Genomic DNA, 16,829 nt, shown 5'->3' with positions numbered 1-16,829 from the left:
CAGGGAATTGGGACAGATTCTAGGCCTCACAGCAAGAGCTGTATGAGTGGCTCATATTACAAGCTACTTCTAATTACCTACAGCAGACACTTGGAGGTAAATTTTTATTTTTCAATGGTAAGATACAGATTTTGTACATCAAAGAGAGTAGCTAAAAGAGTTTCTGGGGCCTAGCAAGATAGATTAGAGGGTAAAGACACTCACTGCCCTGCCTGACAACCTGAATTTGATTCCCAATACCCACAAAGACATGGTTCAAGGAGAGAAGTTAGTCCCTCAAGTTGTCCTCTGACTTCTACAAGGCATCACTAAGTACACACACACACACACACACACACACACACCATTTTACACATGCAACACATACACACCATTTTACATATACAACACCCACACACGCACACACACACACACATACACACACACACACACACACACACACACACACACACACACACAGACTAAATGTTAAAGGAAAACCCACAGGATAATTTCTGGGTACACTTTTTACTTGTTAAGGCCAACTGCATTTCATGCCAGTCATTTAATTATTCTTTGCTTTCTATCTAATGCTTTTTCCTTTTCCACTTCCATTTTCCTGTCATGGGACTCCTTCCACACTTGCAGCATTCAGCCCACCCCCACTGCCCCTGCTGGAACCCACCTTTCTTAAATCCATAGGCTGAACCTCTAACTCCCAATGTGACAACCTAGGGACAGACCTACAGAAGCACACGGCTGGCCGTCATCAAATTGTGGTGCTCAGCTGATCCTCAGAGCTGCCATCAGATTATTGCTTTTTCAATAAGCCAAACCTTTTATCTCATCTCCAGTGTTCCCCACTAGTTATTAAAAATTGTCATCATTCTCCACAAAACCATTCCTCTAGTGTTGCCAGTCATTGTTGGGAGAAGTCCCTTAAGCTATCATAGGCTTTGGATCTAGAATTGTTACAGGATTCCAGCTGTGCTGTTTGCATTGATAGGTGCCTTCCCTCACCCTAGGCAGAATGAAAGAAGACTTTCCAGTCCTTTATTAGAGCTTAAAAGCACATTGGTGACATTTACTGTTGACCTTTTGCCACATTTGAAAACCCTATTCAATCACATTTTTGTGTTGGCTTCAGCTCATCAGCAGTTAAATAAACTGAATGATCTTTTAATAAATAAATACACCTCTCACCCTCCACTAGCTAATCGGTAATCTCTGTTTACTTCATAGTTGTTTTATATGACTGTGCATTTTCTTCCATTCTTCAACTCCTGTTCATTCTACATTGAAACTTGGCACTTATCTTCTCAATGAGTTAAAATATCTCTCCACAGTCACCTTCATCTATAGGTAAATTGAGACTGTGTGTGTGTGTGTGTGTCTGTGTGTGTGTGTGTGTGTGTGTGTGTGTGTGTCTGTGTCTGTGTGTATGTGTGTAACAATGTACATAATGACCTAAATATCTTATTCTGTATTATCATATTAGTGATTACATTTCTTGGACTTCTTCAAAAAGAGTTTCTCACTGTTACTTCTTCGAGTGTGCTTTCTATCAATTACCACCTTCATAACAAGTTGGTTCCTCTCTAATTATTAAACATGTCATACTTGTAAAATATTAGAAACCACAAAAATATAATGAACATCCATGACAATAATAGTCATTGAGCTAAGATATATTAAATCATATGGTTATTAAAAATCAAACTTTCTACATACCTGTTTTTGATCTCATTTTCTAAACTTCTTGCTTATTTTCTATTTCTATGCTTATCTTTCCATTTTATAATTTTATGATATTTAAGAATTGCATTTGTGTCTGAAATAATACACATTCTGGATCTGCAGTGTGATGCTTTACACATGACCATGCATCCTTAGCTATACTCTTCTAATGCATTGCCTCTTGAAATAGTTTCATTAAAGTGTCCCAAATATGATGGCTTTATAATTTTCGTCTAATTTTTTCAACTTGTGTTCTATAATTTCTTGCTATGTTTTAGCACTTAGATATTAGACTTCTCTTTTTTTCATGTAACATGCTTAAAATAAATTGTAAATTCTTAATGATTTCTTCTAAAGTTCTTTTTCTTTTATATCCCACTTCTGTTCATAACAGCACATGCAGCCACGGAACTTTGACTTTCTCACATTCACAAATGATTTCCTTCTAGGCAGATTAGAACATATCTCCTTTCCACTGATTAATATTTAAGTAGTTTTCATCTCTTAACTATGGGATATGCAGTTTCCAATCTCACCAGAGCTGATTTGGTGTTAATGCTTCCTGAATCTGCCTATATTTTAAATAAAACAATGCATTGGACTACTGTTCTTATTAAAGGTGCCTAACTCTTTTAACCTTTGAACATCTGCATCTAACACTCTACTATGTAGGAGGAAATATTACAATTTCCAAATGAAATCTTCCCCAAAGTCCTATGATTTAAAGACTTGAACCATAGCATGGTTGTAAGAGGTGTAAGACTTTAAGATATAATGCGTGTTGGGAGAGCTCAGGCCATTTAAGGTGTGTACCCTAGAGAGTGGACTGTGGAACACACACTGGAGTCGGCTTTCTTTTTCACTTTCTGCCTAGTATGATGTGAGCAGCTCTCACTGCTACACACTTCCCAATATAACCTTTCTCATCACAGGCCCGAGAGATACTGGTGCAGATAAGTGATCACGGACTAGAATCTGGAAGATAGTCAATCAAAATAAAGCTTTTGAAAGTTGATCATTTCAGGAATTTTGTTACTTTCAGAGGATGCTGTACCATACAGAGAGCTTCACAAGTTTGTACTTTTCATGTAAAGGTTTATTTTACATGTACCTGTCTCTATCTTTATCAGAACTTGAATTCTACTTCAATATTTATGTATTAATTCATCTATATAGATCTATATTAATGTGCATACAGGTAGTAAGGTAAAGACACATGAGTTTATAGGTGTAAATAAGAAAAATTGACGGGGATGGAGGTAAGAGCAGTCAGTGTATAAAGATCTGTCTGACAAGTGAGCTGGCATACTGCTGTTCACAGTTCTAACTATAGGAACACTGCTAAACATCTGCTCCTCTTGTATTTAGTCCTGATGTAACGACTCAGTATCTGAGATACTAAGCATTTATATATACATATACATATACATATACATGTACATATACATATACATATAGGAGTTGTAGCTACTTACACAGGCCATTGTGAGGTTATGTATTAATTAGAAATGTGATTTTGTTGTATTAAAATATCCCTTTTCACCATAAAATGCCCATTCTGAAATTAGACTGATGTCACTGAGATGTTCTGAGGTCTGGATTATCTGTAATGTAAACCAACCATCCGTCTCAGTCAATGTATTCTGGGCCCCTGAGGAAGGCACACTGCCCTCCTTCAGGGCATTTGTTTGTGGATATTGCTTTAAGGTACCTGCATTTAGATCAATGTCTTAATTTCTTCCATGTTCCTTCAGCAAAACACCTAGATCCTAGTTCAAGATGGAGGTTCAAGAGTTTGATACAGGATTCTGGTGAAAGCCGTATGGTAAGTCAAAGCATATTCAATGGTGTGAGTGTGCACTCACTCAAGTATATCACACACACACACACACACACACAGAGAGAGAGAGAGAGAGAGAGAGAGAGAGAGAGAGAGAAAGAGAGAGAGAGAGAGAGAGAGAGAGAGAGAGAGAGAGAGAGAGAGAGAGAGAGAATATTGTGCTCACAAGAGACATGTAAGTCAACTTGCTTGGCCCTACTGATCATCCTCATAAATAATCCAGCCCTGCCAGGCACAATGTGTTTCAGTGAGACACAACATGTTTCCGTGTTCGTCAGCAAGAGGAGAGCTTTGTGACCTCTTCAAGAGCTTGTTGCAGGGCTTTGAAGATAAGAGTGCTTCCCCTTCTCCCAGAATACCAGATTCACCTCTTTGTACCTATGCCAGGCAGCTTATAACTGTCTGCTACTCCAGCTCTGAGAGATTTGATGCTCTTTTTTGCCCTCTATAGGCACATGTATACACATGTACATATACATATGCAAATACACATGAATAAAAAATATAATCTTAGGAAATTTCTTTTTCTCTCTCCCTTTCCCTGTCTCTCTCTTCCTCCTTCCCTTCCCATCCCCTCTCTTGACCATGGTGCCCAATCAGGTCTTGAACGCACAGAAGTCAGCCAGTTTCTGCCTCTCAAGCACAGGTATTTTTTTGCCATTGTACCTGGTACCACTATTTTATACAGACTCTACCAACTCATTACAATTACACAGGGGAACTGTGTGGAAATAGGAGATTTTGCACTTAACATCCCATTTAGATACTTGATTGATATCTCCCATGGCATCAATGCTAAAGGCAACAATGTTTTCGATTTATTCATATTTTCTTTTCCTTTCCTAAAATAACTAGCACAGTTATTTGTGTATTGCAGATGTGCAGGTATGAACATAAATTTAGTTTTTAAGGTAATACCAGGGAGTAATAAAAATGTTAATAAAAATTAATAAGAAGCTATGGCATTCTTCTATTTGTCTGGCCTTACACTGTTCAAAAGTTTAATAAAATAAATAGGTTCACACAGAAATAAGGAGCTGTGAATTTATTTTTAAAACAAATAAATCCATACTGTGGTGGTATAAACTTTAAACTTTCAAACTGAAAACTCTGCAAGCCACTAGTAAGTAGCATTATTTTGTTTTATGGTGCACAGCACAGCATTGTATAAAACTCTGCAAGCTCCTGTGCATTTACGTGACAGCTGGCTATGGCCACTCTGGGACCTATAACTTCAGATTGATAACACATATTAATAGTTCAACATTTATATTTCTCAGAAGTAGGGTTTGCTCAAAATTATCTTTTATTTGTTTGTTTCATTAAAAAAAGGCCATTGGCCTCAAAAGGTCTTATTGTGTTCTCTATTGAGGGGGACAAGGTTTTGGCTTAACAACAGACATGAGGAGAATCTTCCCTGATGTCACTGATATGTACTGGGGTCTGGATTTACCTCTCGTTTCTCTACTGGTTTATTATATAATGTTGAGTAAGTTGTTTAGGTGCATAGAAAAAAATGCTGTTATGATTGTATAAGGATAGTTTTGCCTATTTAAAAACAGTTGTGAAAAATTATGTTTGAGGTTTATTTTTCTCCTGATATAAATGCTTTGTTGTCAGTAATACAGGATGGAGTCGGGAGATTGGTTCTGTGAACATAAAGATTTGCTAGAATGAGTAAATATTTCAGAATCCCCTAAAAATGAAATAAAGTAAAATAAAATAAAAAGGCCTAATTGTTTCTCGGATCATTGACAGTCTCAGTTAACCCAGACAGTATCCAACAAGTGAAATAAACTTGAGTCACCAGAGTGGCTGAGAAAAGTGGGCATTCAGTGATCAGAAAACATTTCACAGATTTCAAAGGAAATGTAGAAGGAAGGACTAAGCTATTTGCAAACAGAAGGCACTGACAGGCAAAGGGGCTTTGAGGTGGGGCATATTGCTAGGTCAGCCAGCAACAACACATTCAGTTCTTTCCAGTTATGCAAAGGAAAACATCTGTGGTTTATTGGTGATATAATATAGCTCATACAGTATACTAATAAAGAAAAGAGTTTTCTTGAATGTCTATTAGGTATGGACTCCTTCCTGGTTCCTGGAGGATAGGAAGAGACATTGGTATCTGAAAGGTGTAAGAAGGAAGTTTAAAAAGAAAAAAGCATGGTGATAGAAAATAGGAGGAGTCATGGGGTGCTATATGTGGACATTGGTTCATGCATCTGCAGTTAAAGCATGTAAATGGCACCAATGCTGAGCATGGTCTGCAGTAACCACCTGACTCCTTGTTTAAGAAAAGCTATGTATGTCTGACTTTCATACAAACTCTGGTGCCCCATTTTTGACCACGTCCCCTGGATGGGGAGGCCTGGTGGCACTCAGAGGAAGGATAACAGGTCACCAAGAAGAGACTCGATACCCTATGAGCATATACAGGGGGAGGAGGTCCCCCTCAGTCACAGACATAGGGGAGGGGAGTAGGAGCGAAGCTGGAGGGAGGGAGGAATGGGAGGATACAAGAGATGTAATATGAATAAATTAATAAAATATTTTTAAAAAGAAAAGAAAAGTTATACACAGTCATTTTCTACCCACTCTCTCATATGCTAGCTTCTCTCTTCCTCTTTCCTCCTCTCTCCTCCCTTCTTTTCTCCTTTGCTCTCCTCTCCAGTCCTATCCACCTCTCTCTTCTCCTCCCCTTTCTTCTTCTCCTGTTCCACTCTCTCTTCTCCTCCCTTCTCTCATCTCCTCTTGTCTCTTGTCTCCTCTCCATTTCTTTCCTTCTCTTCTGTCTCTTCTTTCTCTTCCATTTTATCATACTCCTAGACATTTTATTCTCAGGTAATGTAATGATAGTTCATGATAGCTTGAAATATTGCCTTAAAGACACAGTTTCATTTCATAAAGTTCAACATTTTTAGCCTGCGTTTATTAATTAAACTAGAGAGATGGTTGGCGTCTCTGAATTACTAGATTCAAGCTCTTGTATCTCAGGACAGATACGACTGTGAGGAGGCTTGTTAACAAAGTGCCTTTGAGGTTAAGGATTCAGCATTTGCTGCAATTGCTTTAACGCAGCATGATGCTTACCAAAAGAATGGTGGGCTGAACATTCTCATGCATGAATCTTAAATAAGTGTTAAGAAAGAGCCAAGTCATAACACCAGAACTACACAGACTCTTGAGAAATGCAGATGAAGCCATTTTACCCAGACAGGCAAACAACACTGGAGGACTTGACAGTACTGAGTAATGTGTAAGAGTCTATATCAGTGTCTTCTGGAGTGTATACAATAATGAACTATGTATGATAGTCACTTGGGACAGTCCAGTGATTTTATGCCAGACTCTCCAGCATTCATTCCTTGGTTGAAGATCCACAATAGACAAAATCTAATATGGTAGCTAGATTTATCAAAATCACTAGAATTTTTTAATCTTTTAAATTGTCTTTAAGATTACCTATCTATCTATCTATCTATCTATCTATCTATCTATCTATCTATCTATCTATCTATCATCATCATCTTCCCTTCTACCTATCATTTATGTAGTTATCAACTGTTATCATCTAATCTACCTATCTATCATCTATCAATCATCTATCTATCATCTACCTATCTATCTATCTATCTATCTATCTATCTATCTATCTATCACCATCTTTCCTTCTATCTATCATCTGTCAGGTTATCAACTATCTGTTATCATCTAATCTACCTATCATCTGTCAATCATCTATCTATCTATCTATCTATCTATCTATCTATCTATCTATCATCTATCTACGTACTTACCAACATACCTCCCTACATATCTATCTGCTCTGGTGTGTGTGTGCGTGTGTGTGTGTGTGTGTGTGTGTGTGTGTGTGTGTGTGTGTGTGTGCGTGTGTATGTGTGTAAGAGAGAACGAGACAGAAAGAGAGAGAGAGAGAGAGAGAGAGAGAGAAGGAGGGAGGAGGGAGGGAGGGAGGGAGGGAGGGAGGAAAGGAGAGAGAAAATATGTGAGTTTCAGGGATTGAAGTCTGACTTGGAGCAAAGCTCCTTTATCCATTGAGCCATCATACTGAATCTAAAGTATTTGGGTTTTGTTTTGTTTTTTTATGAAGACATTTTACAAGTAATATAATTTGTGTCTTGTTATTTAATAGATGTATTCATCATTATTTTAGATCATATGACATGATTTTAACATTAGTTCACAGTTAAAAGACTTACTGGCACTGTGAAATTTAATGATTTCCCCCGATGTACATATTGAATGCTATACTTAATGCTAAAATGAACAGATACCCACTTCTATCTGTCATTGCCTCTACTGAACTCTTCGAATATACATAATTACCAAATTTTACCTTGATGTGTTTGGGTACTGAATTTTATACTTAGATTGCATAAATGATCCTGTCAAAATGTACTCATGATATATGACAGCAATATGCTTTTAAATAAAGTAAAACACTTGTATGTTACCATTCCAGAGGAAAGTGTATAAACTGATAATTTAGGTGATTAATAATCTAGTTATCTCTTGAGAAAAAGACTCCAAGTGATAATCCATTTCTCATTAAGGCTACATGACAAGATGTGAATTTACACCTATGGAATTTAAGTGAATATAATTCTGGTTATTTGGATATCATATGCGAATATATGTTGTAATGCAAATTGATTCCCAAAGTGGCCCTTTACTTATTTAAATGGCCATGTTAAATGAATGCTTTTGGGTGTTATTTATTAAATATATTATTTATAAGGAGAATATGCATAGAATTTCTTTATAATAGTCACTTCTCCATGTCTTAATGAGAAAGGGACATCTACGTAAACACAAAGGAAAAAACAGTAAAAGCAACAATGATGTGACAATTGTAGAAAGTCCATTTCCAATGTAGCAATATACTTGATTCATGTTCTAATAAAAGTTTAATGAAATTAAAATCATTGCATATTGTAAAGCCATTTAAAAATATCTTCATATTGTCACAGCCAAGAGGAAAATTCAGCCTAACAATAAAGGAATTGGCTGTTAAGATGGGGTAGTGTAACTCTTTTGTTTACCGGGTATGTAAAGATAAAATGACTATCATGTGCATGGAGCGCACACAGAAAATGGGCCAGGACACAGGGCGACTCACTAGGCTCTGACTGTGACAGTGGCCCCACCATGGTTTTCCTACCACCTGGGTGTTTTCTTGAGCAGGGTTTTATCAGCATCCTCTGAGGCAAGGTCTCATAACCATCATTGTCATCCTTGTCATCCTGCAAATGCATGCACACATAGTGGTTTTATGCAGTAACTTAATTGATTCTTTTTTTCTTTTAATTTTTAAATAGAATTATTATTTTAAGTGTGTGTGTGAGAGAGACAGAGAGAGAGAGAGAGAGAGAGAGAGAGAGAGAGAGAGAGAGAGAGAGAGAGAGAGAGAGAGAGAGAGAGATGTTTCAAGTATCCACAGAAGCCAGAATGCCTTAGTCCCGGGTGTTGGACTGACAGGGTTGGGAACAGTTTTGTGTGAGTATTGGTCACCAAACTAGGTATATTTGAAAGACAGAAGCGTGCTTAGCTGTTCAGCCACCTCTTCAAGACTTTGTTAATATCTTATCCCATTATGTGATTCTTGAAAGCCAGGACTACTTAGAATATGGTAAAGAGTCTTATTTTCTGTAGTAGTGTCATATATCACCCCCATATTCAGATGGCCAAGGCCTTAAATGCCTTTCTTATAATTTCATCTGCATCTCCTCTTGGGCTCACTCTCTGCACACACTGACTCTTAAGTGGAAATTACTGTAAACTCCACCTTTTATTATATTACATCCAAAGCCTGCCAGGCACTCCAGGCTCTGATTTTTTTCTCCACACATTGTTAATACTAATCTTGCTTTGTTCTGACTCATGGATTTGTAGTCATCATGTTGTTCTTATTTCTTTTTTTCTGATTTGCAGGTCTATTCACTTGGGAGAAAATGGTTCCTCCACCATTTATGTATCTAATCTTTTCCTTCTGGGGCCTATGCCATTGAAATTGCCTCTGATCATCCTGATGTGTGTTCTTCCCTTTTCCTTTGTCTACTGTATGACATTTTTAATTCATTTGCATCAATTACCCTCTAACCACATGCTGCTACCTTGGTTAACTATTTCATGTATGTTTTTACATTTCAAGCTTGATTTATACACTAGTGAGTCTTAGGCATATGCCTTATATTTCCTTTATTTATTTTTATGTATGTTTTACATTTTTTAGACTGTTAAGAAATTGATGAGTACTCAAAAATCCTTGCTTAAAATGATTACATACCACCAGATCGTTTCTGCCATTAGATGACAAGATGAAGTTTAAAGGAAGCACTTTAATGCCTGTTTATCAACTCTCTGAGAGCTAGTGCAGATCGAAGCCACCACCCCTCATATCAGGTGACTCTATAACTAAAAAGGGATTGCCACATATTCAAATTTCCCTTTATGGATTCTCATAAACTAAATTACTTGATTTTTTTCCTTTTGTTTTCAAAATATTAATGATGTATGTGAGAATAACATTACTTTCAGACATTGTAAAAAAGTCACTCACATTTCCTACAGTTGGCATCTTATTTTACATTGAAATGATTTTTCTACAAATTCACATGACTTTGGTTAAAACTGTTGTCTTATATTCAATAGAGTTAAGAGAATTAAAAGGTAGTAAGCATTTTGAAACAACAGTATGTCTCGTTAAGTTAAGCAGTCATATAATACATTAAGCTAATCACAACAGTTATTATTTTCTAAATATGGTTTTATTTCCTCAGTTATGTGACATGCATATTAATAGTAGCATGGGTAATAATGAATTTCACATTGAAGATGTACATGTCATAGCATAATTTTTCTTCAAAAATGCTTTCAAAAATCTATGGATAAAATTTATGCTTCATATTTTTAAGGAAATTTCATCTTTTCTTTGATCTTAATAAAAATTCAAATTAACAAAGATTCCTTTGTATTGTTGGCATTGTACTCTGATTGTATTTTAGTTCTCCAAGGTTTACCTTCTCACTGACTGCGAGAGCATTGATCTGTCTTACCCCCAGCTGTCTCACTTTACTTGGGAAATAGCTGTTTCTTAATATATTTTTCCATTTATCTTCCAGTAGATATTTGAGGGCCTGTGAAGGCAAGCGTGCTTGATTTCCCATAGCTTCCAGACTCTGTTTATTTTCTTCCCACACATTGCTTTTGATCACTCCCTGTTTCACACACCCCCTGTTTTCACTGCAGTAGTAAGATACTTCTGGAAGTGACACAGGGTCCACTCTCCTGTCTCTTTCTTTAACTCATTTCCCAAGAGACATCTTCTTTGTTTTATAATTATTTCTTGCTAGCAACATGACAATTTACTCTTCTAATTAGCATTTCATTTAATTCTACTTTTGGAAACATAAAATGAAATCCTATGTCCCATGGGATAATTTTTTCCCAACTTTGTCATAGAAAGGTAGTGACAAATGGCACATTTGGAATCTGTGCTCAGACTCATGCTGCACATCCTCTACCTCATAATGGGTCTTTGACTCTTCAGCCTGGGTCACTAATGGTTTTTGTTAGTGTGTGTAGAAGTGGTGGCGGTGTTTTGCTTTTACTGATGTGGAAACAGAGACCTTATTCACTCTGTGTATGCTTTAAACTCTGGAGTTCCAGTAAGATTGTTATCTGAAGAGATTTGCATTTATACACAGGGCAGAGGGTGGCTGGCCTTGATGTAGCCAGCTGCTTGTGCTGCAGAACATCAACTGGGAAAGCTGCACACATGTGGACAGATTCTGAGGATCTGCTGCTTTCAGTAAAGAATGTTGAGTGATTCCTGCTGTTTTAAGCTGGGTCTTATGCTTCAAGTGGAGCTGGTACAGCCATGGGTGTCAGTTTTTCATCCTTGGTAGTGACTCAAGAATGTAAAGGGGAAAGAAGCTTTGGCCCTCTACCAGCTTTTGTCAAGCTGAGACTCTCACTCTGGCTTTCTTAGTTTTTATACATTCATACCCACTCTCCAATTGCTATTTTCCAAGGCAGACACTTTTCAAAACCATCAACTTTTATCTCATTAAGTGCTAACACTAAACAAATTATCCTCTAAGCTCCCAGGCTGAAGTTCAATCCTGTGACTCAACCCAGTTTTCAAAACATGTGTTTCCTTCTCATGGCTCTCTGTGCCCCTTCTTCCTGGGAACCCTGACAAGGCTTGAGGACAAACTGAAAAAGTCTTTGCTCAGTGCATAACTGTAATGAGACACTCGCTGTGGTTACTTATTTCTTATTAATATGGTCATTGGTAAGTGCCCCTTCTCTTTGGTAAAGGTAAACGTAACAGCTTTTTTGAGGAACTGACATCTTCAAGATATGTAGAAAATCTTGATTACAAGCGGGAGTTGGAGATTAATGAGAAATCCAGTGTTTGGGGGGTTTAGCCAATAAAAGGAAGCTCCTTTTCTGTTTGTTTGTTTGTTTGTTTTGTTTTGTTTTGTCTTTTAAGCTCAAATATTTTCAGCTGACTTTTTAAAGTTTTTAATGTATGGACCATTTTTAAAAGGTAACTTTGTCTCCAGCAAGACAGTTTTTCTCCAAACATTTCCCAGGAATAATGGAATATCTGTAATAGTGGTCAAGGGATGACTGCTGAGGGTGTCATTGGGCCCGTGTTACTAAGTCAGTGTAAAACAATATATTTAAATGCTTTCAAATACAATTGCAAGTTTTAGCAAATGGATAATCCACAATCTTTGTTCATTTGGACTGCTACAACACAATACTAAAAATATACCATAAACAACAGAGATATATGTTTTCTGCAGTTAGGAACATTAGGTAATCAGATACAAGGAACGCCTATTTATTTAGACTCTACTAGGGTCTCATAGCATGCCCATCATGATAGCAGAACCTGGCTGACAGAATGATCATATATTCAGACAGGAAGTCAAAGAGAGGGAAGGGCCATTCTTATTTTTGGATAATTACTCTCCTATGAGAAATAATGAAATGCTCATGAAAATCACTGATGTCAAGTCGGGCAGTGGTGGTGCATGCCTGTAATCCCAGCACTCGAGAGGCAGAGGCAGGTGGATCTCTGTGAGTTTGAGGTCAGTCTGGTCTGCAAAGTGAGTCCGGGACAGCCTAGGCTATCATGGAGAAACCCTGTCCTGAAAGAAAAAAAGAAAATCATTGATGTCTTCTATGGGCAGAATGCCCATACTCCTATTACCTGTCATTAAGACCAATTCTTAAACATCTCAATCCCTTAACACTACTACAAGAAGATCTAATCTTCAGGACATGAATCCATAGACATGAAAACGCATGTAAAATAGCCATAATTGTCTTAAAGCATACCACAGCTGTGAATTTACATCAGCCTCGTGAAGACTAGTTTTTACATTTCTCCACATGTTCAGAATCAGAACTAAGTTCATTATCAGCTGTCAATCAATTATTGTCTGGCAATTATTAGTTTTCCTGATAAAGCTATAGAATTATCTGTGCCTTTAGCAGTCTTAACAGCAGCCAATTCCCTATTTTTTAAATGTATCTAACACGGGTTTTTGCCTGTATCTCCTAAAGCAAATTCAATTAGAATAGTTCATAACTTTAGTTTTTGTGCACTTAAAATAAACCACTTTATAATGATATTTTATGATACTTTTAATTTAATTTGTCAGTCTGTTAAGGTGTTTTTGTGTTTTTCACTCCCTGCTCCCTTTCTGTGTGGTGCTGGAAGTCAATCTTAGGGCTTACATGCAGTGGCAAACATTCTGCCACTGAGCAACATTCTTGTCAATGATAAAGAGTTTCAAAAAGAGAAATGTTCTAGTCAAATTACAACTGAGATTGTGAAGTTCTGTCGACCAATATTTCACCTTCTGCATACCAAGCACATACGTCAACAGAAGTCTATTTGAGTTCTGCGAAACATCTTGGCCTATTTGGGTTTCAATTTGCAGCCAACCATATGGTACATAGAGTTGGAGAAGTGTGTTCAAGCTGGCAGGCTGCTGTTGCCGACTCTGGGCTCACATGCACCATTTGAGTTTGTGCAGTTCCAAATTGGAGCTTGAGCCTTATCTCCTTGTTCTGAAATGTGAGGAGGTCCAGATTTTTTACAGCTCCTAAGCCTCCCAGACAAGTATAATTACCAGCACTCCAACGAGCTAGGGATGTAAGCCAAAGGCAAACAGATTTGGGAGTGATAGCAGAAGAGCTTCAGCTGTTGGGTCAATCTGGGTGCAAAGCAGCTCAGGCTTTCCAGAAATGGGAGAAGAGTGTCACCACATTGAACTCTCAGTGATAAAATGAACTCACCCTTTAGCACTTCCTCCCCCGCGGCCCCCACCAAAAATGGAGGAAATCAGCCTAAGAGAGGAACTAGTTTTCAAATGAGTGTAAGTGTGGCAAAATCCATGATCAGAAGAAAAGAAAAAATATCCAAAGAAGGAAATGACACAGTAATTTGGTGAGTGCAACTTGAATTATATGTAACTGATAATAATAACTATTTTAAAATCAACTTCTAAATCCAGAAGTAAAACTCAACTTAATAAACTGTGAAGAACTAAATCTTCAATTTAGCCTTAGCTCTCACACTAGTGTCCCTATTTGCTCCTTTACTCCCACCTTTTCCTTGGAATTATCCAGTAGTGTAATCTTGCCCAGTAATCCTAAATATGGTTTAAGCTGCTCTATTTCACTGGCATGTTTCAGTGTGTTTCTCAACATCTATTGAAACTCACCCAATGTTCCTCTTCAGTTCTATCTCTGCAGCTGCTGTGTCAGCTATTCTTGGTTGTCCACTTGACTATATCTGGAATGAACTACAATCCAGAAATGGAGGACATACCTGGCAGAGATTTTCTGCTTAGTTTGAAATAGGTGAATCCTGCTAGTCTTGACCTTTGAGGTAGGAAGGCATTACAACTTTGATCCACATCTCAAGGCTGGAAGACAGAAGCTTTTAATCCAAATGTTGAGGTGGAAAGACACACCTTTATTATGGGCCTTACCTTTGCTCAAAGCCTATATAAGGACATAGAAAAAGGAAGGTTTTGCTCTTTGCCTATTTTCCCCCACCTTGATGGCACATCCACTCATTGGAGCCTACTTCTTCAGGATTCCATCACATTCAGAAGAGCAACTGAGACAGCCATCCTTGTGGTTCTGAAGCACTACTGGATTCTTAGATTTTCCATTCACGGATAGCATTGTTGGATTAGCTACACTAAAGCCTACACATCATTTATAATTCCGTGACTTTAGAGAACCCTGGTTAATACAGCAACTATTTCTTATGAATTGAAATATTACCACATGGAAGGCAGTGGAATCTCACAAAGAACAGGAAACGTGAATGTTACAAGACCCACAGGCCTCTCCTCAACATTAGATATAAGGAATAAATGGCTGCTGGTGACTGGGAGAAATCTTAGTGGATATCTCTTCAAGGAGTGTAGTGAATGACAGTGGTTAAGATTAGATTTTGTGACTTGTTAGCTGTGCCATTTGATGATGCAGGTGCCATTGTGTCATCCATGCTCCTGTGAGTAGTTACAATAAAGGCATTGGCCCACTATGAAGGTGGAATCCTTTGTTTGCCTGTCATCAGTGCTTGATCTTTGGTAAAAAGACATTTGTTCAGGTCTCCTCAGGCATCATCATTTCTTTGTTTTCATTACTCTTTACTTTTATCATGCTTATTAAGCTGATATTCCATTTTAATATGTTCATGGCAGCTTTGCTAGATCTCCTACAAATATTGGGAGAAGCCCATGACTGTACATTTGCAGTTTTCAGCTAGAGTCCTTGTGTTGGTAAGGGCATCAGATCATATTATGCTCAAAGCTTCTTTTGTCTCAAAATTGATAACAAGCATCTGGAGGGCTCTGATGTACATATGAGGTGAGATGAGGCAGCTGGTCATCTGTCATTATAACTTGCTGCAGAAACATTCTTTTCTACATTACCATGACTGATGACTACTATACCACTTATGTCGTGCAATTATTCTGAGGGATTATGAGTGAGTTTCTTGAACTGGCCCATCTTCTTAAATGTTAGTTTACTAATTGTTACCTCTCTGGGGCTATGCTTTTGCTACATTGCTATTTTACTTTAGAGAATGTTGTAATGTCAATGGTCTTTTTCAGCACTCAAAACAAGGTTTGGGTCCATGAAAGACGACAGCACTCCCGTGGATAATGTATATGCTAGGCACAATAGGAAGCATGCTGTTCATGTCTTACTTTGTACTGTAGTTGCTGCCGAGCAAGAAGATGCAGGTTGCTGAAAGGCAGGGATGCTGTTCCAGCCACTCACCTGGACCAGCCCAATGTCAAAGGATCAAAGGATCAAAGGATCAGACTTAAAATATGAGCATCGCCGTCTGTGATAGACTGGGCAAGCATCCTTCTGCTTACCATGAGCTGTCTCTAACTACTCTCAGGGGATTCCCCACTACACTAAAAAACTCACTTAGTCTCTGTATGTATCACCTCTTCATCCAATTGTTCTCATACTAGCCTAATACGGGGACAGAATTATCCTGATAAAATTATTGTAACAATAAACTTAGGGGTGCCTTTCACTCCACACTACAAAATATTTGATGGGCAGACTGGGAATATTTGCCAATGAGCTTCAAATAGAATGGTAATAGCAGAGAGGTAGCAAGTCCATCCAAATTTCTCTCACAATGCTCAAACAGAACCAGCAGGCCTCTCTGGAGACTTGAGGGCTGGGGATACAAACACAAACAGAAAATCTCTTTTGCATGAATTACCAGTTTATCTGCCCTCACTGGGCTATAGAGTAGTGGTCGTGACCATTTGGCAAGCTTCTAGCTCCAAAAATATTTACAGGGTAATTACAAAAGTAGAGTCATGAAGTAGCAACAAAAATAATTTTGTGGTCAGGAGTCACCACAACACAAGGAACTGTATTAAAAGTTTGAAACATTAGGAAGGCTGTAACCTTTAGAGTTTCAAAAACTAAAAGGAACTTAAGGCATCACTTATAAAACATAGAAAGTAAAAAACAAATTACAAACCCACATAAAGCACTGAAATGAGAATAAAACAATACTGCTCTTCTTTTTAGAATGAAGGGTAATAAGTAAGAAGAGCAGATAGGAGAAAAGAAGGAAGAATCTAAAGGAGGAAATGGGAAAATGGTCAATTGATGAGGATATAAAGGGTGGCAAGAAGAAAGGAAGAAAGAAAAGGAAGGAGAGCAGAAGGGAAGA

The sequence above is a fragment of the Acomys russatus genome, chromosome 15, assembly GCF_903995435.1.
Source record: "Acomys russatus chromosome 15, mAcoRus1.1, whole genome shotgun sequence".
NCBI classification, from domain to species: domain Eukaryota; kingdom Metazoa; phylum Chordata; class Mammalia; order Rodentia; family Muridae; genus Acomys; species Acomys russatus.
The sequence above is the reverse complement of the archived record's forward strand: the minus strand, read 5'-3'. Positions refer to the sequence as shown.